At 38.0% G+C, this 25,354-nt stretch overlaps 1 long non-coding RNA gene across 1 annotated transcript in view; it reads right to left on the bottom strand.

Moving 5' to 3' along the window:
- Positions 1-1,468: 1,468 nt before the first annotated feature.
- The window catches only part of LOC118022319, an 80,451-nt gene continuing 56,565 nt past the window's right edge, over positions 1,469-25,354 (bottom strand). The window contains exons 2-3 of the long non-coding RNA XR_004682470.1: positions 9,082-9,119; positions 1,469-1,547 (exon numbers count right to left, since the gene is read on the bottom strand). This is a non-coding gene — a long non-coding RNA (uncharacterized LOC118022319). The remainder of the gene's footprint in view (positions 1,548-9,081; positions 9,120-25,354) is intronic.

Below are 25,354 nucleotides of genomic sequence, written 5' to 3'. Positions count from 1 at the left end.
TAGGTACGAGCAATGAAGGTACCTTAGGTCCATTTGCCTTTTCCTACTGAAGAGATCTAACTGATAGATCCCACTGAGGCCATGCAGTGTTACAGGAGATCAATCCTTTCCTAAATTTTGCAATCTGGATTGTTTCCAGTGGGTTAAAAGGCACCCCAAGGGCGAGTCCTTGGAAACTGAACAAAAGAGAAGGTTCTTTACCTAGAAAATTCCCCTGACTCCTGGGTGGCACCCCACGAGGATGTCAGAGATTCCTCGTGTCAAAGCGACCCCGGACCAAAATCGCTATGACCACCACCGATACAGGTTCTTGCAGGAGGGAGGCCTGCCCTCCTCTCTGTGTTCCCATTGCATTCTAGACTATGATCGGTGCCGGTGCTTGAAGGTTGTGCTGTGAAGGTCATGCCTTATTTTATCTTGCTTTGAAGGTCATGCCATTTTTAACCCACGGAAAAACACTAGAAGTTTTACATGGGGACATTTTCCAAGTTTGTAGATTAAGCAGTTAGTAGAGGACATTGACGGAAAACAGTAAAGATAGAAATCTATCATGGTCTAAGCAACATTCCAACACATATAGTCTTTACAGCCAACTTCCCTAGGAAACGGTCCCCTCTAAGTATTGCTTGCCAGTTGTAGCCCCCAGTAAGGATCGACTAAGTGAGGGGTGAAAGGGGGAGAAGGTGGTGGAAGTTCCTAGTTGGGGGGGAGGAGGGAGTTCTTCCCCTTTGTTGGATCTAACTTGAGGAGTTAAAGAGCTAATCTGGGGAGCTGAAGGAGTCAGAGGTTCCCCTTCTTTTTCTTTAAAGATGTTTGAGGCGTCATCAGTATGTAAAGGGGCCAGGGCCGACCTGACTAGACCCCACATAGTAAGCGAAGCAAGGGACACCTTTTTACCTTGTTTATGGCAACATTTCAAGTTCTTTCCAATTCTTTCCCATACTTCTAAATCTAAAGTTCCTCAGTCAGGGAACCACGGGTTCTGTTCAATAACGACCTCTAACAAACCGTGAAGTTGGTCCTCCGTTACAGAAGCCCCACTCACCTTAAGGAGCGTTTCTCATTTATAGTAGCACTGTTAGCCTTTAAAAGTTGCTTTAAAACCGGGCGCCTGGGTGGCTCAGTTGGTTAAGCGACTGCCTTCGGCTCAGGTCATGATCCCAGGGTCCTGGGATCGAGTCCGCATCGGGCTCCCTGCTCTGCAGGGAGCCTGCTTCTCCCTCTCCCACTCCCCCTGCTTGTGTTCCCTCTCTCACTGTGTCTCTCTCTGTCAAATAAATAAATAAAATCTTTAAAAAAAAAAAAAAAAGTTGCTTTAAAACCTTAACATATTGTCTCTGTTTGAGAGAGAGGCTTTGCCCCCTATCTGCAGTTCTTAGAGAACTTTTAATTCTGTAAAAACACCCAAGTCTGAAACTTCCCCAAACTCAGCCGTGAGCCAATGCCAACTTACTGTGTGCAGACTTTTCGCTTTGGGGTGGGGGGGGCGGTCTGTACGGTGTCCATTGCAAGAGGATCACATCAGGGTCACCACTTGCCGGGAATCCCTGCACCAACGGATGAAAGATTACTCCAAACTTTACTGTGAAAGAGAAGAGAAGGCAAGGGGGTCTTTGCTCTTCTTTGCTCCTGCTTTTATTGGTCCTTCAGGATAATCACAAATCCTTATCACTGTGTCTCAAGCATGTAATGTGTGAAAAGGGGTCTGACTGAAACTGGGAGGATCTGTCTATGGGAAAGATACAATATGCTAATCTGCGTGTTCTGCTACACATAGCCTAAAGGACAATGCACACATCTCTTAGATCCCAGGGTGCCTGTTTGGACTGAGAAAGCTTCGGGGAAGGCAACTCCCCTCGGCATTCCAACGGCAGAGTGGTCACACGGGCCCCCGGCATTCCAAAGGTCCACGCCCTTCTCTGAAACCTTCCCTTGCCCTCAGCGGCCTCCGTGTTACATTTTAGCAAGCCAGGTATTATGGCTGATTTCATGCTCTACATTAACCCCAACAAAAGACCTCCTGGAATAAATAGCAAACAAGAGGAAGTAGAAGAATGGATCAGCCACCTAGAGGACCGAGTAATGGAAAGTAATCAAGCTGAGCAGATGAGAGGGGAAAAAAATACGCAAAATGAGAACAGACCCAGGGAACTCAGCGACGACACTGTCAAGTATAACAGTCGCATGATAGGAAACCCAGAAGGAGAAGAGCAAGAAAAGGGGGCAGAAGATTTGTCTGAAGAAATAATAGCTAAAAACTTCCTGAATCTGGGGAAGGAAAGAGAAATCCAGATCCAGAAGGCACAGAGAGGCCCCAACAAAACCAACCCAAAGAGGTCTGCACCAAGACATCAGGTAAATAAGATGACCAAAAGTAGTGATAGAGAATTCTAAAAGCAGCAAGAGAAAGGAAAGCAGTGACATACAAGGGAAGCCCCATACAGCTATCAATAGGTCTTTCAGCAGAAACTCCGCAGGCCAGAGGGAGCAGCATGATCAATTCCAACTGCTAAGAAGAAAAAATCTACAGCCAAGAATACTTTATCCAGCAAGCCTTTCATTTAGAATAGAAGGAGAGATAGAGTTTCCCAGAAAAACAAAAGTTAAAAGCAAGACCAGCCATGTCCCTGTCACACATGATGCCATCAGTCCATGGGTCCCAAATTCCCAGTCCAGCCCCCCTCCTGCCCAAGTCAGCATGCACAGCCTGCCACCTGCTCAATGCCAAGTCAACACGCCTTCACCTCAAATTGCCAGGGGCTCAAACTGGCACTATTCCCTTCAAATTCCAGCCCCTGTGCTCAAGTATGTGCACAAAAGTAGGCATAATTATACAGCAGAATGAAGCAACCCAAACAGTAATGCTATATCTATGGAATATAGAATGGTTAAAAGGAGTATTCTAGGCTGAGAACATCTCCAACAAGCACATCAAAGAACAATACATACAGCATGATTCTGGTTAGTAAAAAACAAACCTGGGAAGAATAAAACAATGAAATCAGAGAGTGAGACAAACCATAAGAGAGTCTTAAGCACTGGAAAGAAACTGAGGGTTTGTGGAGGCAAGGGGGGATGGGGTAACTGGGTGATGGGCATGAAGGAGGGCAGGTGATGTAATGAGCACTGGGTGTTCTATGCAAATGATGAATCACTGAACTCTACCTCTGAAACTAATCATACACTATATGTTAATTGAATTTAAATTTAAAAAAAAGGAACCTCCCCCCAAAAAAGAACGACAATATTGTTTCTATGCTTTGGACTTTCAATTTATAATTCTGTTTTTTTCATTTACCTTAAATACTATAATAGATCAATTGACTAATTGTTCAATCAATAGAGATAGAGAGATAGATATTAAAAAATAAAGATAGAGACAGAGAGGTAGTAAAAAATCTTGGAATTTAAAACATATCACACAAAAATCCAATTACTATAAAAAAGAGGGAGGGGATACAGATTTTCCAGTGTAAATTCTTCATCTGTTGTTCTTACCTTAAAAGTAATAATGCCAATTCTTGGCATATAATTGTGTGGTTCTGGTTCAGATGATAATACAATCAAGGTGGTGTCAGAGCTTTCATGAGCTTCTAAGTTAGAGCATCAGCTTTGTTTAGCGATTTAAATCAAAAGAGTACAAGACATTTTTAAAGACAGGTAAGAACAGGAAAATTTTTCCAAAGCTCATTTTATGATAGGAGATAGCAGAAAAGTTTGGAGTCCACACATTACCCACAAATGTTGTGACATAAGAGTTTCAACAAAAGCAGTCCTTGGATAGTTCTATTCACACCACACCAAAGCTTTTAGAAGTATTCATATAACATTACCACCCACATTTCCTTAATTCCAAGATAGACACTCTTAATTCTCTCTCTCTCTCTTTCACACACACACACACACACACACACACACACACACACACACCTTTCTAAGGAGAATACATTTTATAAATGATAGGTATGTTTAATGTAGTTTATTTCCCACAAGAAGTATTAATAAGTCAAAGATACTTTTTGCAAATGATGGCATATTAGGATTAACATACTGCATCTGAGTTCCAAATTTGGTTAATGTTTGTTTTTTTCTGTTTAATTGAAACTGTCCTCTATTAATGCTATGAGTCTCAGCCTAGTGAAAGAGGAAATTTCTTGGAAGTCAAGAGAAGAACTAGGGGAAATATCAAGATGATATCATCTGTGCCCTTAGACCAATGGCAATTAATGTAACAAGTTGTTGGACAATCCAAAGGTCACAACTGCTTCATTACTTCATTCAGTTCCCATACAGGCAGAAGAATATTTCCCTTCCCTCCTAAATTAACAAAAACTGACCAAAACCAGAAGAGTAATAAAAATAAGTTGAAAGAAGAAAATTTGAACAGTTCTAAAATTAACCAACGTAGGTCCCATATTCATCTTTCCAGAGAAAAGAACAAGTAGTTTATGGGTGTGCTGGAACCTACTCTTATGGACTCCCTAAAGCTGACTGCGAAATTTTCAGAATTTTGTGAGCCAGTTGTTAAATTGTTGGTAGCTTGAAATTGGCCATAGTGGAAGCATCTCCAACATGGAAATCAGTAAATGCTACAAATCAGAGCTTTTTGTTCCCCCAGAGACCCAATTTGCCTGCAAAGCACATGCAAAAACATGCTATCCTAGAATGTTTGCATTTTAGGAAAAGGTAAAAACTATCTCTTTTACTGAAAAATATTTGCTTTAGGACAACTGTTTCTCTTTTTCAAAATTTATTAACTTTTTATGTTTCCATTTTTAGAAATTATCTGAAAAACATATGAAACTCTATTCATGAGACAGAATTATCTTTTAAAACAATATTTTAGATAAAAAAACAAATTGACCTAGTTCTGACCTAGCCTCAGCAATGCAATGTCATTTTAAAATATTTGATTATCAATATTTCCAAAGACATAAGAAGTCGTCTTACCCTAAAGCCAACAAAAGCTATTGACCTAAATTAAAATTCAATTACACACACACACACACACACTGACATGGGCCATACTGTTCCAATCCAAACAGGGTGATTATTATCCACAAAGCAGGCTCCCCTCTGGGTGTCTGAAATCCACAGGGAAGACAGTAGGGCTCCCAGCAGGCATAACCCATCTAAACATTGTCTCCCTGTAGATTCCACAAAGTACAAAACAATATTCCCTCACAGTTGAAATCTGACTGCCTGTTCCAATGAAAACACAGTCTTCTGTGAACCCTGAATTGGAGATAAAGGATAACATATCTGATTTTACCTAAGATGCTTATACTTGTCATATGTGAATAGTTTGAGAAAAAAATTTAAAGTTTTTTTTAAACCAAAATACTTAAAGCATTAAATTTACTCCAAGCAAGAGTCATGACCATCAGGTTTTTTTTATTATTTTCATAAATATTGAAGAATATATTTCTTGGGAGCATATTAGTATTCATAAAATTGTTTCTGATATTGAGAATTGACCTGGTCTCAGTTAATCTGATTAAAGTAAGGCAATCTGTCCACCATATTGGAAGAAGGCTGTGGCCAATGATATCACATAAATAAAATATACGGAAGAAAAAGCCCTTATAAACCCTTCATAAAGCTTAAAGGCTGTAATCAAATCTTAGTAGCAACATCAAGCAAAATCTCATTCCTAAGCAAAGGCAATGAGAATGCCCTCTCAGATATTCTAGTATACCTATTCTGTTAGGAAAGGAGGCATATTTACAGAATAAGTAAAGGTCTTGAAGGTTAAAGGTACTGGATGACCTATCCGTACTTCAGTTTTCTCTTTAACTCTGACTTATTTTTAAACCATGAGTTTTTAAATTTAACTCTGTCTTAGTTTGGTCGTGAATACTAAATACCCATAGCCAAAGGTCTGCTCTCATCTCACGTATACTAGCTTTCTGGCTGTTCCTGAAATACTTCCTTTTCTCTTCCGTCTCAGAGCCTTTGCATTTGCTACTTCTTCTATGTGCAATGCTTTTCTCCCTGGGTTCGGGATGTCTCAGTCCCTCACTGCCTTCAAGCCTTTGCTTAAATACCACCCTGTGAGCGTACTCTTCCAATAGAAAAGAGCAAATTACATTCTCTTCCTCTACACAACATTTCTTGTTTCTCTTAGCCTTCTTCCATAGCTCTTACCATCACCTAATATAGGATATACAAGTTTTTAACATTTTTGTTGTCTATTTATTGTCATTCGAGCAGGAATCATTATCTGTTTTATTCACTGCTATATCCTGAGCACCTAAAGCAATGCCCACATGTAGTGGTGGCTTAATTAATAAATCCTCAATAAATGAAAAAAACCACAGGGTCAGAAGGAACCCAAATATTCTCTGATAGCTTCAGCATTAATTTATTGCAAAACTACAACTAGAATTCCTGCAAACAAAAAACCTTGTGTTTAAACACAGTAAATACTATTTCTGCACAACCCTTTTATTGAATCTTTATAATTTCATTTTTCTACTATAAGGAGGAAAAGGTTTTTTAATATCACCAAAAGAAAGCTATTTACAATTTTACTCTTTTTAGTATTCAAACTATAGGAGAACAACAACAAAAAATTCTATGGGTCAAGTCTTTACAAGGTGGAAAAATTAAATCAACAGAACCTTATAAACAGTGAATTTGTTTTTCCATTAGAGAAAAATGTAAGTATTTTACAAGTATAAATTGAACATTAATCTATAGTTTGATTCCCAGTTTCTTAAAAGGAAAAGCATCTGAATTATATATGTAGCCCACAATGATGTTTGAGAATTTTGTTCTCATAGACTAACTTCTGAAGGGGATAATAAACATTTCTAGAAGATAAGATTAACCACTGTTACCAGAACACTTTCTGTTTCAGGACCTGTACTCGCATTAACCACTATCTTACAGTTCCACAGGGTAAACTTTTCTTTCCCATTTTTATAGATGTAAAAAAAAAAAAAAAAAAAAAAACCAAAAAAACCAGAGGGACTAGGATTTTTGCATTGATTTAATGTTGAAGTTGTCAGAGAACATTTGGGTTCCTTCCAAACCTGTGTTGCTGTGATGAGCACTGGGTATCGTATGTAAGTGATGAATCACTAAATCGTACACCTGAAACAAATATTGCACTATCTGTTACCTAGCTGGAATTTAAATAAAAACTTGGAAAAAAAGGGGGGGGAAAGATTTATTAATTGAGCTGTCACTACATGCAGACATTGCTTAGGCACTCAAGGGTGAATAAAACATAATGATGTTGATAAAAATAAATTACTGAGTAAATAAATAAATTGTGGGGGGAGTGAAAAATCTTTCTTACAGAAGAATTCAGAATAATTTATGTAGAGCTTAAGTCCCTAACCTTGAATATGGGCTACACTTACTTTCTTCCAAAGAGTATGGAAAAGGCAGAGAGGAGGAAGAGTAACCTTACAGGGGAGAAACCTGGCAACACTTTCCTAGTGAGGTGATCAAGGTGAAACCATCAATAAGTCATGCTGATGGCATGTATACTTGATATGACGTGATGAGAATGCCGCTTCACCTCTGCGATCCTCCTCCAAGAACATATAACCCTAGGCTAATCATAAGGCAAACTTTAGACAAATCTAAATTGATAGACAGTATACAGAATATCTGAAAAGTACTCCTCAAAGATGTCTAGGTCCTCACAAACAGAGAAGTCAGAGAAACTGTCACAGAAAGCTAGGGAGGCATGACAACTAAATATAAAGTGCATCTGAAATAGAAAACAAACATTAGGGAAAAATTAGTCAAATTCAAATAAAGTATGGAGTAAAGTTAATAATAATAATATATTAATTTTGGCCCTTTAGTTGTGACAAATGTACCGCAGTAATGTAAAATATTAACAATAGGGAAAACTGGGGAAGGGATAAATAGGAACTTTCTGTACATTTTTACAACTTTTCTGTAACTCTAAAACCATTTTAAAATAAAAAGTTCTAAAATATATATATTCAAAGTATTAAACAAAAATGCAAAAGGACATACATAGTCCCATTCCTGACCAAGCCATTTACCACCCCCCAACAACAACAAAGTGATATGTATATAGCCCAAGATATTCAAACTGGAACCATCATGGATGGTGGTTTGCCTTGGACGAGTGAGGATGACTCTTGGCTGAGCATAAGTGAGAAGCTGGAAAATGTAATTACCTGGATGAAAGATACTGGTTTTTCTAATTTCAGGGATGGATAGGGGCTTCGGCATCTCAGCTGAGCTCTGGAGCAACAGGGAAGCTCTCTTTTTTATGAATCAGAAGAGGTTCATTAAGAATTTTTTGTTACTTGAGGTAAAAATCAAGAAGGGATTACTTTGGAGTTGTTGGGACTAGAGTCCAAAAGAGGGTAGCTCTGGCAGGGAAGACAATTGCTAGAGAGCTCTCAGGATCTGGGGGCAGAAAAGCTTGTCTGCTCAAGGGAATGGGGCTCCGAGTACTCTGAGGGAGAGATTCCTGAATGACAGAGACCAAGGTCTCACAGACATTGTAGTTTATGGGGTTTTGTTGTTGTTAATTAAATTTCTCTCTCAAACCCATATTAAGAACGTATGCAAGTTAGGATATATTTTTCCCCATGTGGGAGAAGCCAGTGAATTCTTAACCCTCACAATGTAAATTTTCAATCTGTGTCACTGAAATCTTGAATGTAAGGAATCAAGTATAATTTTCAACTTGGAAGAAGCCTACAAGGAAATGAGGACAATAGGAAACAGCATTATGAGGAGTAAATTCAATTTTTGCCTTGATTATTTTGTATCTCTTGCCATATCTACACTGATCAAAAGAAGAAATGAAAACAACTTTTTTGGTTTGAAAATGAGGTCTGTCCTTCTGAAAAAGAACCTAAAGGAGACACATGTTTCAAGCAAAATAAAGAGTATGTACCCTTCTATTGGGCTCTGGTCACTTACTGCCCTTACGTATGATTGCCTTCCCCTGGTGTAATAATTTATTGCCTATTAGTTCACTATTTTGCAGGCCCTCCTTTCTCTCTTTGGCTGCATGGGTGACTCCATTAGTGGTAATGAACTGTGTCGTGGGTAATCACACCATCAAGACCCATTTACCTTAAGCCCCAAGCTTGAAACCTTCTCAGCACTCAATCCTGCAAAGAGAAAAAGAGCAATGACCTGCAAAAATAGAGACCTGAGAACCTCTGGAGATATTAAGTTTAAGCTTAATAGTGAGTCATTAATAAATAAGATGCAGTATAATTATCAATATGACCTTGCAAACAAAAGAGAAATGAAATACCGAGTAGAATTAGACAGAGGTTATATTCAGTTCCCCTTGAAGATCCTGCTTTGAAGGGGAAATCACAAACTTTAAAATTATGAAAGTCATCTCCCCAAAGCTCACAATAGTGAGCCACTTAGCAAATAGGCTTCCTAATACTCATCCATCTGTGCTCTTACAAGCTTTACCCATGCTTAATTCTAAAAGTACAACTCCTCCCATTTAATTACAACATTTCACCTTTCACTGAAGTATCGAAAGGTTTTGGTGGAAGTGTGTGATTTATCAAAACGAGCAGCAAAAGTAGTTAAATACAATCTCTTTCATATGTCATTCTTATTATATAAGATTCTTAGGCTAGATTTTGTTGGCAGTAACCTCTGGTTTCTGCTGACAATTCCAATTTTTGATGACCTATACTTTGTTGAGTAAGGGAAAGGAACTAATAATTACTGAGCATTCACCAAGGTAGATGGACTATCACACTGGTTATGTGATATAATTCTCTAAACAAGCGTATGAGATCAGGCTTATTAATAGCAATTAATGATCCAAAAGTTTCAGCTAAGAGAGGCCAAACCACTAACTCAAGATCAAGTGGTGGATTGGGAATTTGGCTCCTGATCTTTCCAATCCCAAAGTCTACATTTTTTCAATTATGGATCCTAAATATATCTATAAACAGAATACGAAGGTCTCTTGGATGCTTTGTAACTGATTGTTATCTAAAGTAATGTTATGGTTATTTATATAACATTTTATCAATGCCCCATAATATTTAGCAGTTTGTCAACAGCTGGGAGAACAAAGGATCATAGCACTTTCCAAGTTGAGGTCGCTGATTCAGAAAGAAATTCAGTCATTGTCCAGCACTCCTAGCCAATCAAGCGGTGATGAAGGGAGAGAAACAGCCTTTCACCATCACTCATAATAAACCCAGCCATCCCACCACCCTGGCCCCTGCTCCAGCTCTACCTCGAGTTGGAGGGGAAGGTTACGATTTCTTTCCATAATTTTCAACCTAGCACAAGCAATTTTAACCCTGGTCATGAAATATGTTCATTTTGCCCTAGAATGAATGAAATCAGAGGTGCCTCAGGATGTGTTACAGGGTATCCAAATGTAATGTATTTCTTTTTTTCACTGCCTTGTGCTAGAAGACCAAACACTTCCGAGGATCTGAGAATTTCTTAGGAATGGAATGTTAGCTTAGTCAATAACTTTATCAATAACTTTATCATCTATGATTTCAGTGACCCCAATCCCACTTTCTCTCAGACAGCATCTCCTGGGGTACTATAAACACAAATAGGTATTCCATGCTTTTGAAACTGAATAAATGCATTGTTTTCTTAGATTTTGTTGAAAATATTCATTAATTTCTGCTCACATTGCCTAAATCTTACAGTCAAATTTTACTGAAAACACTTTTTTTAGCTTAAAGATTAGGAATTTATTTCTCACAATTATGGAGGCTGCGAAGCTACCAGCCAATACAGTTCCTGATAAGAGCTTTCTTCCTGGCTTGCAGACAACTGCCTTCCATGTTCTCACATGGCTTCCTTCATTCTTGTGCATGGAGAGAGAGGGATCAAACACTCTGGGGTGTCTTCTTACAAGGACACAAATTCTATTCGATCAGGTCTCTACCTTGTGGCTTCATTTCACCTTAATTACTTCCTCAGAGGCTCTGGGTTGATTTAGGGCAGGGCAAATATTGGTCTTGGTGTGTGAGCATTTGATAAGAAGGTGGATGGAGCTATAGACTTGGGATTGCTTGCTTTGCATATAAAAGATGAGTTCTGGGGCCCCTGGGTGGCTCAGTCAGTTAGGCGTCTGCCTTCAGCTCAAGTCATAATCCTAGGGTCCTGGGATTGAGCCCCGTGTTGGGCTCCCTGCTCAGCAGGGAGCCTGCTTCTCCCTCTCCTCCCCGCTCATGCTCTCTCTTGCTATCTCTGTCTCACTCTCTCAAATAAATAAATAAAATCTTCTAAAAAAAAAGAATTCCTAGGAAAATTGTTATTATCTACAAGAATTAGATGAGAAGAAGCCTAGTTATCCTGGAGAAGACCCCAAACATTTAAGAATTGGTAGTATTTCTGAAAATGGGTGTGAAGGTAGAGATAAAAACAGAAGGGCCAACTGAATATCTATTTAAAGAGTATTTAAATCCCCAAATCCCCTCCTGTCTCAGCTCAGAAAACACATTTTTAAGGTTATAATGATGATGATGATGACAATAATAATATTAATAATAATAGATAATAGTAAAGTAAATTATCCTAAACAAGTTTTTTTTTTACTTAAAAAGTTTTAATACTTACATATTAGAAAAAGGACCCAATGTTTATTATAGTCAATGATTTCTCTCATGCTGAACTCAACAATATAAGTAAGCCTTACATTTTAGAAATACCCTTGTCACAAGGGTCAAACAGGCAATTAGCATCATCTATTATGATTAGAAGGAAAATAAAAGACAAATACAATTACCTCAGGACACACAAACTTAGCATCAGCTTGTCAAAAAGAAGTCATCTATTCAAACAGAATTGAATTCACATATACCATATATGCAATCTCTCTTAAGAAGAGCTGCAAAATAACGAATTTACCTAATTTCAGGAAATGTCCTCACTGCTATTCAAACTCTAGCCATCTTTCAAAGCTCAAGTCATCACATTTCCTTTCTAAAGCCATTGGCTCCTACTCTGATTCTTTCTCCATCTCCTAAACTCTTTTAAATGATGGGTATTAAGTAGGGCACATATTGCATGGAGCACTGGGTGTTATATGCGAACAACGAATCATGGAACACTACATCAAAAACTAATGATGTACTATATGGTGACTAACATAACATAATAAAAAATAAATTAATTTAAAAAAATGTAGGGTTGTGCCACACAAATTAACATACAGCCCAAGTTTATATTATATTGTAAGATGACACAAAATATCTTCGCAGATCATTCTCATCTCTTACACAAGAAACTGAACCTCTTAAATGCACAAATTGTTCCTATATTTCTCCACTGTTGCTAGCAATGAGCTGGGCACATAATACACTCAACATGTGGTCATGAATTGACTACTGATCTGCTGATTTTCAATATAATGTCCTGTTTTGGGCATGTTTTCATCTTTCTTTATTTGGTTGTAAATTCTTTATTTCCTTTTTTAAAGTTTCTATTTAAATTCCAGTTACTTCACAGTGTAATATTAGTTTCGGGTATACAATAGGGTGATTCAACCTTAAATACATCACCCTGTGCTCATCATGACAAGTACACTCCTTAATCCCCATCACCTATTTCACCCATCCTTCCTCCCTCCTCCCCTCTGGTAATCATGGGTTTGTTCTCTATAGGTAAGCATCTGTTTCTTGGTTTGCCTCTCTCTTTTTTTTTCCCCCTTTGATTTATTTTCTGATCCTGACATTCAAATGTTACTTCCTTTCCTTTTCATCAATCCAAATGCTTCACATAAAATCTATCCTTAAATCCTGCCTCTTCCAAGAAGTCCATATGATGCCCCTGTGAGCAGCCATCTTTCTTTTAGCAGCTATAAGTTAAATATTGCTATCATGTTCTTAAACCCCTATTACCTCATGTTATTCTTCAGTATTTTCCATTGTATATTTTATTTTCCCAAGTAGATAATAGATTCCCTTAGCTCAGGGGATGTGCCTTCTACATTTTTTGTATCCTCCACAAAAATAAGCACACGAAATCTAAGGAAATACAGATTGCTTTGTTTCTGATTTATATGTTCTGTCACATTTTGTGGTCTCTCCTATCCTCAATTAGCTGATCCATCATAACCTTTTTTTTTTTTTTCTACAAAGAGTGTCTTTCACTTTACAACTTAGCCAGAAAAGGCATTTTATTAAAAAGCTCAGACTTCTTAATATGTGTCACCCATTTCTCTTAGATTTCCAATACGGTGTTTTTAAGAAGCTTCCAACTCCTAAAGATTTTAAAGTTTTGGGGTTTTTTTAAACTTCTCATTTCAATTTTTCCAAGTCTTGGTCACAGTTCCTTTTCTAAAATTAAGTAAACAAATGATAGACTTTTTCCCATTATAGCCAGAATATTTAGATACATTTAATTACGTTGTGATAATTACAATGAAGGCATTTGCCATGAATTGCTGTATCACTTCCTTTCTGTTGCTTATACATGCTGACAGTATTTGTCCTGTGGCTTCCGAAAGTCTTATCCAGAGAAGTAGCCCTCTCACTAAATCATGAAATCACAGAGCCCTTATTTTTAAAAAGGTAACATTTTCTCCCATTTTACAGATCCATAGATAAATTATTTTTTTATTTTTTTAAAATATTTTTTTTATTTATTTATTCATGAGAGACAGAGAGAGAGAGAGGCAGAGGGAGAAGCAGGCTCCCAAGGAGCAGAGAGCCCGATGCGGGACTCGATCCCAGGACCCTGGGATCATGACCTGAGCCGAAGGCAGACGCTTAACCATCTGAGCCACCCAGGCGCCCATCCATAGATAAATTATTACAGCGAATACATTTTTATTGTTAAATTAACTGTGTACTTATATAGGAAAGCACAAACTATCTTCAACTTCCTAAAACTATTAAAACTGGGGCAATAACTAAAAGTTTTATTTTTTATCTTAAAGAGGACTCTGAAATATATTATTCAAAAATATTTAATCTTCATATATAAAGCAAAGGAAGAAAAAATAGAGTATGTATAAATGTTAGTGGGTATGAATTTTATTGGGATGGATTTATACATTTACCATCATCTGCCATAGAAATATCACTATTTAATATTTTAAGATCTTCAATAAGGAATTTGGATAATACATACACACACATGTAATTTTCAGTTCTTTAATCTAGGCAATTGAACTTTCATTTTTGTTTAAGGCTCAATCATAAACAAATACCTTTTGCAATTGCTTTAGTAGTTAAAACACATTTTTTTACTGTCAATAACAGTGATTTATAGATTTAGAAGCTTCTCTCCGTTGTAATGGTACTTGTTTTACAAATCATATATGCTTTCCTCAAAGTAATTATAACTCTAAAAGAAAAAAGTATGAAGTTATTTTTAAAAATACAGAGAGTAGAGAATTTTGAAAAACAGAAGATAATATTGAGAGGAATAGATGTTGCAAATAAAACACATTTTTCATAATTAACTATGAAATATGAATCAAAGGCTTCTTTGAGTACCTTCATTTATTTTTAAAAAATGGAGTTTTCATCTGTGTGGAGAGAGAGACTGCATTGTAATAGGTAAACACGTCTGCCTACCTTTCAGCTGCCAGCCCAATCCCCTTCTCTTCACAGTCATCTCTTTCCTTCAGTGTCAGCTCTCTTGAGCCCCTTCCTCAACTTCTTATCTCTTAGTTTCTCAAATTACATTTAATTTGATGAGAATAATAAAATTATTTCCTGACCAGTAAAGCAACCGAAAGAAGCAAACATCATCAGAACCTAATCTAACAAATTAATGTCAACTGTCCTGATGCTAAGCAATGAAAAATCCTGGACATAACAACATGCTGTCTGAATTCTGAGGGTGTCTCTCTGTAACTCAGGAAGGATTGCTGCTTATTGCTCTATTTGAATCTTTTCTTTCCTGGCACTCCTCACCATGTAACAGAGGCCTGTGGCTCTGTTTTCCACAACACTGAGGTGAGTTAGAAAGATAATATTTCCACAAAGCTCTATGAAAAATCTAAAGATGGAACCTCATTTCCATGTCTCTTTGCTCTATACACACAATTTTTTTATGCCCCAAATTCCTTCCCTTCCTTAGTCTTCCTTCCCTTCCCTCTTATTTTCCCCCTTCCTTGTACTTCTCCAATGGGACTCAACTTACCCACCTTCCCAGGAAATCTTTGCTTACCATCCCAGGCCAAGTTAAATATTCTGTCTCTCTTCCTCTGTGTTCCTGTGCATCAATCTTTCATGATACTCACTGCTACTCTGTAACTGCCTGCTTACTCGTCCATCTTTCAAACCATTCTGCCACCCACACTGAGAGTTCCTTCTAAGTTGGTACTCTGTCTGGAAGTACTTTTTGTCTCCACCAGATATCCATCATGGTGCCTGAATCATAAGTTTCAGTGAATGAATGAATGGCTCTACTTATAAATAGCTCCATTCTTCTCACAGGATAATGTAGCCTTGTTAGCCTAGTCCCATATTGGCCCCCTTCTTCCTTTCCCTCTTCATCTCCTAAAACTTTCCTCAAGTTGTCTGGACCCTGAAATGGTCCAGGCACCTAGGACTAATCCTTTCCCACATAGGCTGAGCAGTTTGACACCACGGGCCTGTAACGGTCTCATTAAAATATTTTCTGTACAGTACGCAGTGAAAATCATGATTGGGCCCAAATGTTCCTACCTCAGTGCTTCCTGGGTGCTTTGTTCATCATACTAATATAGCACAAATTACATTGTATTACAGCTAGTAATATATCTGTCTTTCCTATTATGCTGACCTCTTTAATGAGAAAGGCTGTTTGGTTTTCTTTGTACATTCAGAGAATTTAAGTGGCTTGCTCAAGTCCATAGAGCTGGCAAATGGCAGAGGCAAATACAGCTTTCTGCTTGCAAGCCCAGTACTCTGAAAGTGTTTCTTCTGAGCTTCCCTTTTCTTCCACCTACTCAGGGACTTTACTAGCTTTAATAATATTAATATAATGTCATCCCCCCGCCCCCACCCCCGTACACACACACACACACACACTCACACACACATTGCCCTTTATATCTTCTTGTAAACTATATATCTCGAATAACTCTGGAAACCAAAATAAATGTAAGTGGTAAATGTAGAGGCCCTTGCTGGGAAGTATTCTGAATGGAAAGCCAGGCATCAGCACATATGCCTCAAGCTAGGCAAAGTTCTGTTGATGTTATCTGCCATTATTACACAACTTCCTTTGTTGGTGTTTCCTACCCCTAAATTAGAGCTCTGATGCACAAGATTATGACTAATGAAGGCTGACTACATTGTTTTAATACCTCTTCATGGAAAAAGAAAAGCTTTTGAAATATCCTAATGTAAAACCAATTTTGGCGGAGAAAATTCCTGTTAAACTATAATGAAGCCCAATGTCTGGTATATTTTCTAGAGTGTAGACCTCTTTTACATTTGCTGACAGATTCAAATACTCAACAGAGGGCTCTGGGAGGAGGAGGGAGGGAGGCAGGACTTATTTAAGTAGGCCAAGTCAGCTTGAAATAAGTGCAGTCTGAGCACAGGTCTTGGAATCCGAGGCTTTCTGAACTGTAATCCTAGCTCAGACACTGATCCCTCCTGCGACCTAGGATAAATTACTCAACCTTTTTCCCTTGGTTTCCAGATCCTCTAAATAGGGATAATAATCCTGACCTCAGAAGGCCAGTGTATGAATTAAACATCTGAGAGGCCTGATTTTAAAGACAGGCAGAACGAAGCATCTCATTCCTTACAGATAGAGTAACTCTTTCACCTCAAGTCACCAAGAACTAATTCTGTGAAAGTGGCAAAAGACAGCTGATTCTGGGATCTAGCTACCCTGAAAGTGTTGATGCAGCCTCAAAAGGAAGTCAGACTCATAAATGAAAGAAACATGAGGCTGGAGGCTGAAAATTGAAAACAAAAATAAAAACAAAAAAATATTGACCTCACCATAACCACCATGCTTCTCTATCAAACACGTGAGGCAGCATTTGAGTCTGAAGGTAGTTGGTCTTCCTGAGCACTGTTCCTACAAAATAAGCCTTATTAGTATATTCTGTTGTTTATATCAATGGTTTATAGATATATTTACTTGGAGAATGACTGAAATTATAATCACTAACAGTTGAAGGACAAGACTTTTCAATATCTGGAAGTTCTATCAAAAGTGCCGTTTTAGATTATGCAGAACAGTAAGATTCCGTAATCATAGCAATACAATTAAAATATATAGAATCAAGTCACTTAAAGAGGGAATGTTTTCTAGAACATTGCAAATAACTCCAAATTCACTCAATTCAAGATTAATTTACCCCCCCCAAAAAAAGACTAATTTTCCCATAGGAATAAATGTAAAAGAGGGGAAAGGTTAACTAAAGTCAGTAAAATGTATTTAATTTCATGCTGCTTTTTCTTCTCAGACTATCTCTCATATATCACAGAGCCTGCTCCCCTACATTCACAACAGAATAGGACATGGTGGTTATTTGTCCACTGTATTAGTTATTTATTGCTGCATAACAAAGTACCCCCAGAGTTAGTGGCTTAAAATACGAATATTTATTATCATACAGTTTCTGTTGGTCAGGAATCTGGGCATGGCCTAACAGGATCCTCTGGACTGATTAGGGTCTCTCAAAATCAAGATGCATTCAAGGTACCAAGGGAATTGTAATTATCTCGAGACTCAACTGGCAAAGGATCTACTTCCATACTCTCTTAGAACATGGTTGTTGGCAGGATTCACTCTGAGGGCTATTGGACTGAGGGCCTCAATTCCTCACTGGCCTTTGGCCAAAGTCTACGTAGTTCCTCGCCACAGGGGTCTCTCCACAGAACAACTCATAACAGCAGCTTGCTTCCTCAAAACAAGCAACCAAGAAGAGCTAGAGAAGGAGACTGAGAGAAAGAGCCAGCAAGACCGAAGTCAGTCTTCTGTAACAATTTTGGTAGTGACACCTCATCTCTTTTGCCATAATATATTAATGAAAAGTGAGTTGCTACGTCCAGCCTATATGCAATGGCAGGAGATTACAAAGGCTATGAATACTAGAAGGCAGGGATCCCAGGACATCATTTTTGAAGGCTACCTGCCCCAGTCTTCTGCACACCTTATATTACATCTAATTTTCTTTCCAATGTTATTGATATTCAAGAGTGTTCTTCAGTGTTAACATGACCTTTTATATTTAGTAAATACTTGCATGACATTATTTTTTTTTAAAGATTTTATTTATTTATTTGAGACAGAGAGAATGAGAGACAGAGAGCATGAGAGGGAGGAGGGTCAGAGGGAGAAGCAGACTCCCTGCCGAGCAGGGAGCCCGATGCGGGACTCAATCCCGGGGCTCCAGGATCATGACCTGAGCCGAAGGCAGTCGCTTAACCAACTGAGCCACCCAGGCGCCCCGCATGACATTATTATAAGATGTAAAAGATCTTTTAAAGTGTCAGACCAAATGTGAAAATCACAGTACAAAGTCCTCCAAATCACTCAGGGAAGTACAGGAACACTGATGTATTGCCAACAGTGGGTATCACAGAAGACCAACATAGATGGCAGGGGATCTGTGTAAGGAATAAAGTGACATTGCTCTGTGACAGTAACATCAATTCAGTTTATGACTAATTCAAATGTGCTTTCTAATAAGGGCTCTCAAATAATGCAATTCTTGAGACTAGGAAAATAAAAAGCTTAGATTTGCATTAGTCCGTGCCCATAATTGAGACTTCCATAACATGCCTTGTCACAGTTTTTCAAGTTAAAATATGTCCATACTCTATGTCTCTGTGTGTGAATGTGAATATGCCCGTAAAAATAAAGCCTATATTCTATAAATATTTTTATATGGAATGTTTCTGAAATCAGATCCATTAGCTCATTTGGACCATGGTGTTAATCCAAAGTCATATGCGTGATATTCATGTAAGTTACCTAGGTTTACAAAGGGGAAAAAAATGTCACTGAAAACGTTATCTTACCTCTGTATTAGTGGATAGATACATACATATAAAAATTTGTGTAACCTATATTTGTAGGTGTGTAAATAATATGGACAGATTAGACAAAAAAAGGTATTACTGCTCTTATGAAAATCACTCAAGGAACATTATCTATAAAGAGAGGGTATCATGATTTATATATTCTTTCTCAACAGTAATCATTTGCTTGAAAAGATAATACTTCCTTAAGAACACCCATTCAACTTTCACTGTGATATTGTTGAATACATATTTAATTAGAAATGCTACTTTTAATATACTTACTGAAAGAGTCCTGTTATAGTTGCAGCATACACTATTGCTCACTAGCCACTCCTTCTACAAAAATGTTTCCGTTTATTCTGCAATGTCTTGTATTTGTTATTTCCAAACACATGGTTATTAGATTATCTTCAATTTAGCGGTCCCAGATTTACTACAAAATACATATTTCATTTCTGCATCATCAAAGAGAAAAGATGGATTTTTATTGGAATCTGTTTTTCCCTAACTTTGTATCTAAGATGAATCAGCAGCTGACTGTCTGGGAAAAGATTCCCTTCCATGAGGGTTTCAAAGCATCATCTCTGAGTCTGAAAAGCAAAAGCTCACTGTGACTCAATAACTTTAGCTGTTCAAACTCAATGCAACATAGACTGTGTTAATTGAGGAACAGAAACTGGAAAAAAGAAAAAAAAAAAACATTCCTCTCTTCTGTTCACATGTCAGACCATATCTGAAATAAAGTGTTCAGTCATGGCATCAAATTTCAAGTGGGATATTGATACATTAGAATAGCTGTGGTCAAAGGCCACCAGAACAATAATGCTAGAAAAGACAGTTGAAGACTCTGCAGATGTTGTATGAATCTGCCGGGGCTGCTCTAACAAAGTGTCACCACGAACAGAGTGGCTTAAACAAAACAAATTTATCGTCTCAGATCTGGAGGCTATTTATCTGAAATCAAGGTGTTGTTAGGATTGGTTCCTTCTGAAGACTGAGAAGAAAAGATCTATTCCATGTTTCTCTCCTTGGCTTGCAGATGGTGTCCTCCCCATTCTTCACATCACCTTCCCTCTATGCACATATCTGTGCTAAACTCCCTTTTTTATAAGGATATCAGTTATACCCTATTAGGGTCCACATGAATGACCTCACTTTAATTCCATCACTTCTGTAAACATCCTATCACCAAATAAAATTACTTCCTGAGGTACTGGGGGTTAGGACTTCAACATACAAATTTTGGAGGGACACAATTCAATCCATAACCGATGTCTTACTAAGGAAAGTATTAGGGGATATATAATAACTATTTTCAAATTTCTGAAGGACTGGGTTGAAAAAGAGGATTGAGACTTTTCTGGACTGCTCTAAAACACAAAACTCAAATGAATATATAAAGTTAGGGAAAAAAGAAATTTCAATTAAATATAAGGAAATACATTCTTTGAGAGGCTGTAAAATATCCTGGGAAAGGCTTTGGATCTTGCAGTCATCAATACAAGAATGTAAAATCTCATCACCAGTAACTGCTAGCTATAGACCTTGGACTGTTCTTTAATTTCTCTCTGCCATGGTTATTACCCTTCAGTAAAACAGAGATAATAACACCTACTTCACATGGTTGCTGTGAAAGCTAAATGAGATGATGTATATATTCAACATCCAGCCCAGGTTAGAACCTCCGGTAAGGTAGTTATGAATATCATTATTATTACTATTTGGAGTTTTCCAATGATCATAAGGTGATGAGATCATTCTAAAGAATTAAAATTGTGGCTGGAGGGCGACTTTTCACAGATATTATCATAGGAATTCTTACACTGTTTGGAGGATAGAGGATTTTTAAGGTCACTTGTAAATTAGTATTTTATAGTTCTAGAATGTAGATGGTAAGTTGGAAGTAGATTCAGCAGCCCCAATTTTACAAATCTCCCCCAACCACCCCTAGAACAAAAACCAGAGTTGCTACTGCTTACTTCGGTTGTAGCACTCCTCAACTACTTAATTTCATAACTTGTAGCAATATTTTCCCCTGTCATGTGTTTGATTAATGTTAAAAAATATCTGTACAAACACCAACATCAATTTTAGTGTAGTCCTCAACATCAAATAATATCACAAAAAGCAACACTGAGTATTCTACTGATAGAGCTTCTTGGGACTTAATGTGTGCCTCTAAGTGCAAGTACATTGTGGGTTTATTAGAAAAAGTACAAATTAACCCTGTCCTCATGCAATTACATAGAGAGAGTGCATCATTCATTCATTTGTTAATTCCTGAGTCACCAAAACACACTCTGGTACCCTGTTATGTGCCCTGAGACTGTCATGGGCACTAGGAATACAAAAGTAGCGAATAGGTATTCTCCCTTTCAGGAGTTTTCAGGTTAGTAGTAAAAACATCTAAGTAGGCATTCAGTTACTGAAGTAGTGTTGCTATGATAGTGAAATATAGATTATACTTTGATTAAGCTTTGATAATATGGGTACCTAACCACAATTTTGATGGTCAGGAAGGACTTGGCAATGGAAGTGTTTCTTTTTTTTTTTTTAAGATTTTGTTTGTTTGTTTGCTTGTTTGTTTATGAGACAGAGAGAGAGCGCGCGCACAAGCAGGGGGAGTGGCAGGCAGAGGGAGAAGTAGTCTCCCCGCTGAGCAAGGTGCCTGATGCAGGACTCGATCCCAGGACCCTGGGATCATGACCTGAGTCAAAGGCAGACGCTTAACGACTGAGCCACCCAGGCGCCCTGACAATGGAAGTGTTTCTAAGCTTGGACCTACAGTGTTAGTAGGAATTCATAAGTGAAAAGGAGGGGGATAAAGGAATTCTAGAAAAGAAAAATGTGTGTGACTGCTTAGAGTCAAAAAAGGTACTGCATCATAGGAGCAACTCTGGAATTTATCTGGGGAGAGAAGAAACATGGGTGGTGGAAAATGGCACCGAGCCAACAGTCAGAAGATGTGACCTGGTTATTAAGTAGTAGCCCTAACTCCCATCCAAAACTGCAGATGTACTCAGTAACAAAAATGCCAGCCAGCTTTAAGGTCTGTACAAACAAATCCTAAAAGATCATGGTATACACCTATGATGAGATGTGGAAGAAATTGTGAATTATTACATCTTTACCTTCTAAAAGTTAAATCTCTCTTTCTTCATCAATGACTTAGGGTGGCTGCCACTGTGAAATTATAAAGGAGTAAGCCAAGAGATAACCTCTATCTCAAGAAGGAATTTAAGATGGAGTTGCACAATCAGGATGGATTTTTCCAATGGAGACACGAATAGGGATGGACTTGTCTTGTAATGGGAGAGGTGAAACTCTCCACTGCTCTGGTGAACACTCAAGACAGAAGCCACATCACAGGGACCTGACATACTTGCAGCAGTGATTCCCAAACTAGCTAAATTTAAACTTGGTAATTTTTTAAAATACAGATTCCTTGATTTCTGCTCTGTATTAGCTGATCATACTGCTCCAGGTAGAAGCCCGGGAATCAAATGTACACTCAAGTTGGGTTGACAGAACCAAGTTCATGCCCTTCCTTCAGCTCTTTCTTATGTTTCCAATTTTTTGTCTTGCTTTAGGCCTCCTCTCTCTCTCCTTGCTGTCACCATACACAAGTGGTCCTAATATATCAGTTTGTTTCACGCCTCCATGTCTCTGTCATCAATACTCCCTCTGTCCTGAAATGCTTTTCCCGAGCCATGCCTGTCTGTGCCCTATTTACTACATAATTGCACACACATATTTCAAGAGTCATCTCCTTTAAGTTTCCCCTATGTCTTCCTTGTATAAGTGCGACCACTTGCCCCTCAAGTGTCCTTAAGTTAGCCCTTACTTGTCACATAACCTGTAACACATTTCTGTGGTTACTTTTCAAAAAACATTTCTTTTTCCTCTTCTACAGCATTTGATATAATAAGCACTCAACCAATGTTTGCTGAGTGCATGACTGGATAAATGGATGAGATTCAATATGGTTAAGTACAGTGCTTAAAAGCATGGATTCTGGAGTTAAACCATCTGGTTTTAAATCCTCTCTCTATCACTTACTAGCTCTGTGAATTTGGGAAAGTGACTTTAAGTGATTGCATCTTGATTTCCCAATTATAAAATGGAAATAAGAATAGTACCTGCCTTATGGAGTTGTTAAGAGGTTTTAAATGAGTTAATATTTATAAAGCACTTAAGAGTGTCTGGCCCGTAGTGTTATATGTGTTTGTAAAATAAATGACTACTAGAGTAGAGATGATGCGTGCTCAAATGTAGATCTAGATACAGTGGTGAAAAGCAGAGACAAATACACAGGACGTAAGAAGAGAGAACTGGTAAGACTTGATCACCGAGTTGGAATAACTCTCAGAATTCTACCACAAGTCACTGAAAGGGGTAGACGGGCTTCTCCCATTAGTTTATTGCTTCTAATCATCTCATCACCTAGAAAAGCAAGAAGAATATGGCCTTCAATGATGACACACAATCAGTTTCATTGGAAAAGAGTGAGTCAGATGTTTTAAAAACAGTAATTATTATGAGCCCTGAATAGCACAGAAAGAGAAGAGCCACTAATCCCGGAAGGGAAGGTCTGGACTGAGACCCAGCAAGAGAGGAGCATTGGGAGAGGATGTAACTGGGACTATGGAACTGTTGTAAGGCAGTGTGTTTAGCCAGCAGAAGGGGTAATTCAGGGGAAGAATTTTCTGCAGTGTGGTAATGGAGAGAGAACACAAGAGAGCAGCTGTGGGACCTCAGCTCAGACAATAGTAAGTGTAAATTTAAACACATATCTTAATGTCTCCAAATCTCCTTACTCTGTTAAATGGGAATGATAATGCACACTTCAGAAAATTACTGTGAAGATTAAATGAGACGGCGTTTGGAATTACTACACAACTGAAAAATAAGATACAGGCAGTCCTCTGGATAGGCACAGTGATGTGGGACCATCAAGATCACCGTGTAAACTGACACTGTATAAAGCAATTTTAATAATCAATAGGAAGGATTATGACTGCCTTGGCCTTTAAATATTTTTGTCAAAACACTAAATTTCTTACTGTCATTTATAAATTTACAGGAAAATAACAGATAGTAAAACATATTTATTTAGTATATTTTAATTTAAAATATTAGAAACATTTAAAATTTAAGTATTTTACTTCTTTCTAAAAGAGGTACCACGAGTCTAAGTAATATAATGGTGTTGAATAATGCTTGCCTTCTTGTCATAAAACTAATGATATGGAGCAAGCACCTCTGTTGTGCATGGGCTAATTGGCATACTCCTTTCTCAGTCTGGATCAGCTTCCAACATTTTATTCCTTGTGCTTTCAGTGCCTGCAAATATCTCCTAGAGTTTTTTTAACGTGAATTTTTTTGCTGGACATCTTCATCTTGTTCATCAAAAATCTCATTTCTGTTGATAAGTTCTCTTGCAGTAAGTTCCCCTGATCTCTCATCTAGCAGCCCTCAAACAACAGCACCATCAACATTGCCATGGACAGCTATATTCTTATCTAATGTCCAGTTCCCTGCCATTTCTTGGCTGTACTTTCATCTGTTACACAATTCCCTGTTTCAATAAGTCGTTTTTGTAAAATGTCACGTGTTTATCACCAGGAGACAAGAAGGCAACACCACTACATGCTTTGCCGTCTGAGTGTTAACTGAGCAATAGCTGTATGGTAGCCATACTGAGGTGATCAGTCGCTGGTCATGATGTGCATCTGCTACTTACATACAGATTTCTGAACCGGAGCACCCTCAGCAATTCATACTTCATGCAACTGCAGTTATTATACTGGAACAAATGAAATTTGAATTGTGTTATTGAGAGATTGGTGTTATTTGAATAAACCATGGTAACTGTGAAGTTCATATATCCATGTGTATATATATAAAGCAAAGGATGCCAGTATTTTAAATTTTATCCTTTGGGAGAAAAGTTCTTAAATTTTCTTTAACCATTGAAACATATGTTCATATGAGCACCGTTGCAATAGGAATACCCAGATTTTGGTAGTTGAACTGCAATATGGGTAAGAGGTTTGGGATTAAGCTCAATTCCTAACCCATCCTGAGTGCTCCTCTTTTTCCACATTAGTCCAAACATACAATTGTGACACATGCCTGAGCTGGGAACCACTACTTTAAAGCTCACCACAGCAATTGGAAGTTTAATCACTACCCTTTTTACTTGAAAAAGATCATTAAGTAAGCCATTAATTTAAAATTGTTGTGGTTTTCAGGGCACCTGGGCCGTTCAGTCAGTTAAGCGTCTGCCTTCCACCCAGGTCATGATCCCAGAGTCCTGGGATTGAGTCCCCGCATCAGGCTCCCTGCTCAGCAGGGGGTCTGCTTCTCCCTCTCCCTCTGCCTCTCCCTGCTGCTCATGCGCTTGCTTG

The sequence above is a fragment of the Mirounga leonina genome, unplaced genomic scaffold (genome assembly GCF_011800145.1).
Source record: "Mirounga leonina isolate KUSES-001 unplaced genomic scaffold, KU_Mleo_1.0 Mir_176, whole genome shotgun sequence".
NCBI lineage: Eukaryota > Metazoa > Chordata > Mammalia > Carnivora > Phocidae > Mirounga > Mirounga leonina.
The sequence above is the reverse complement of the archived record's forward strand: the minus strand, read 5'-3'. Positions and strand labels throughout refer to the sequence as shown.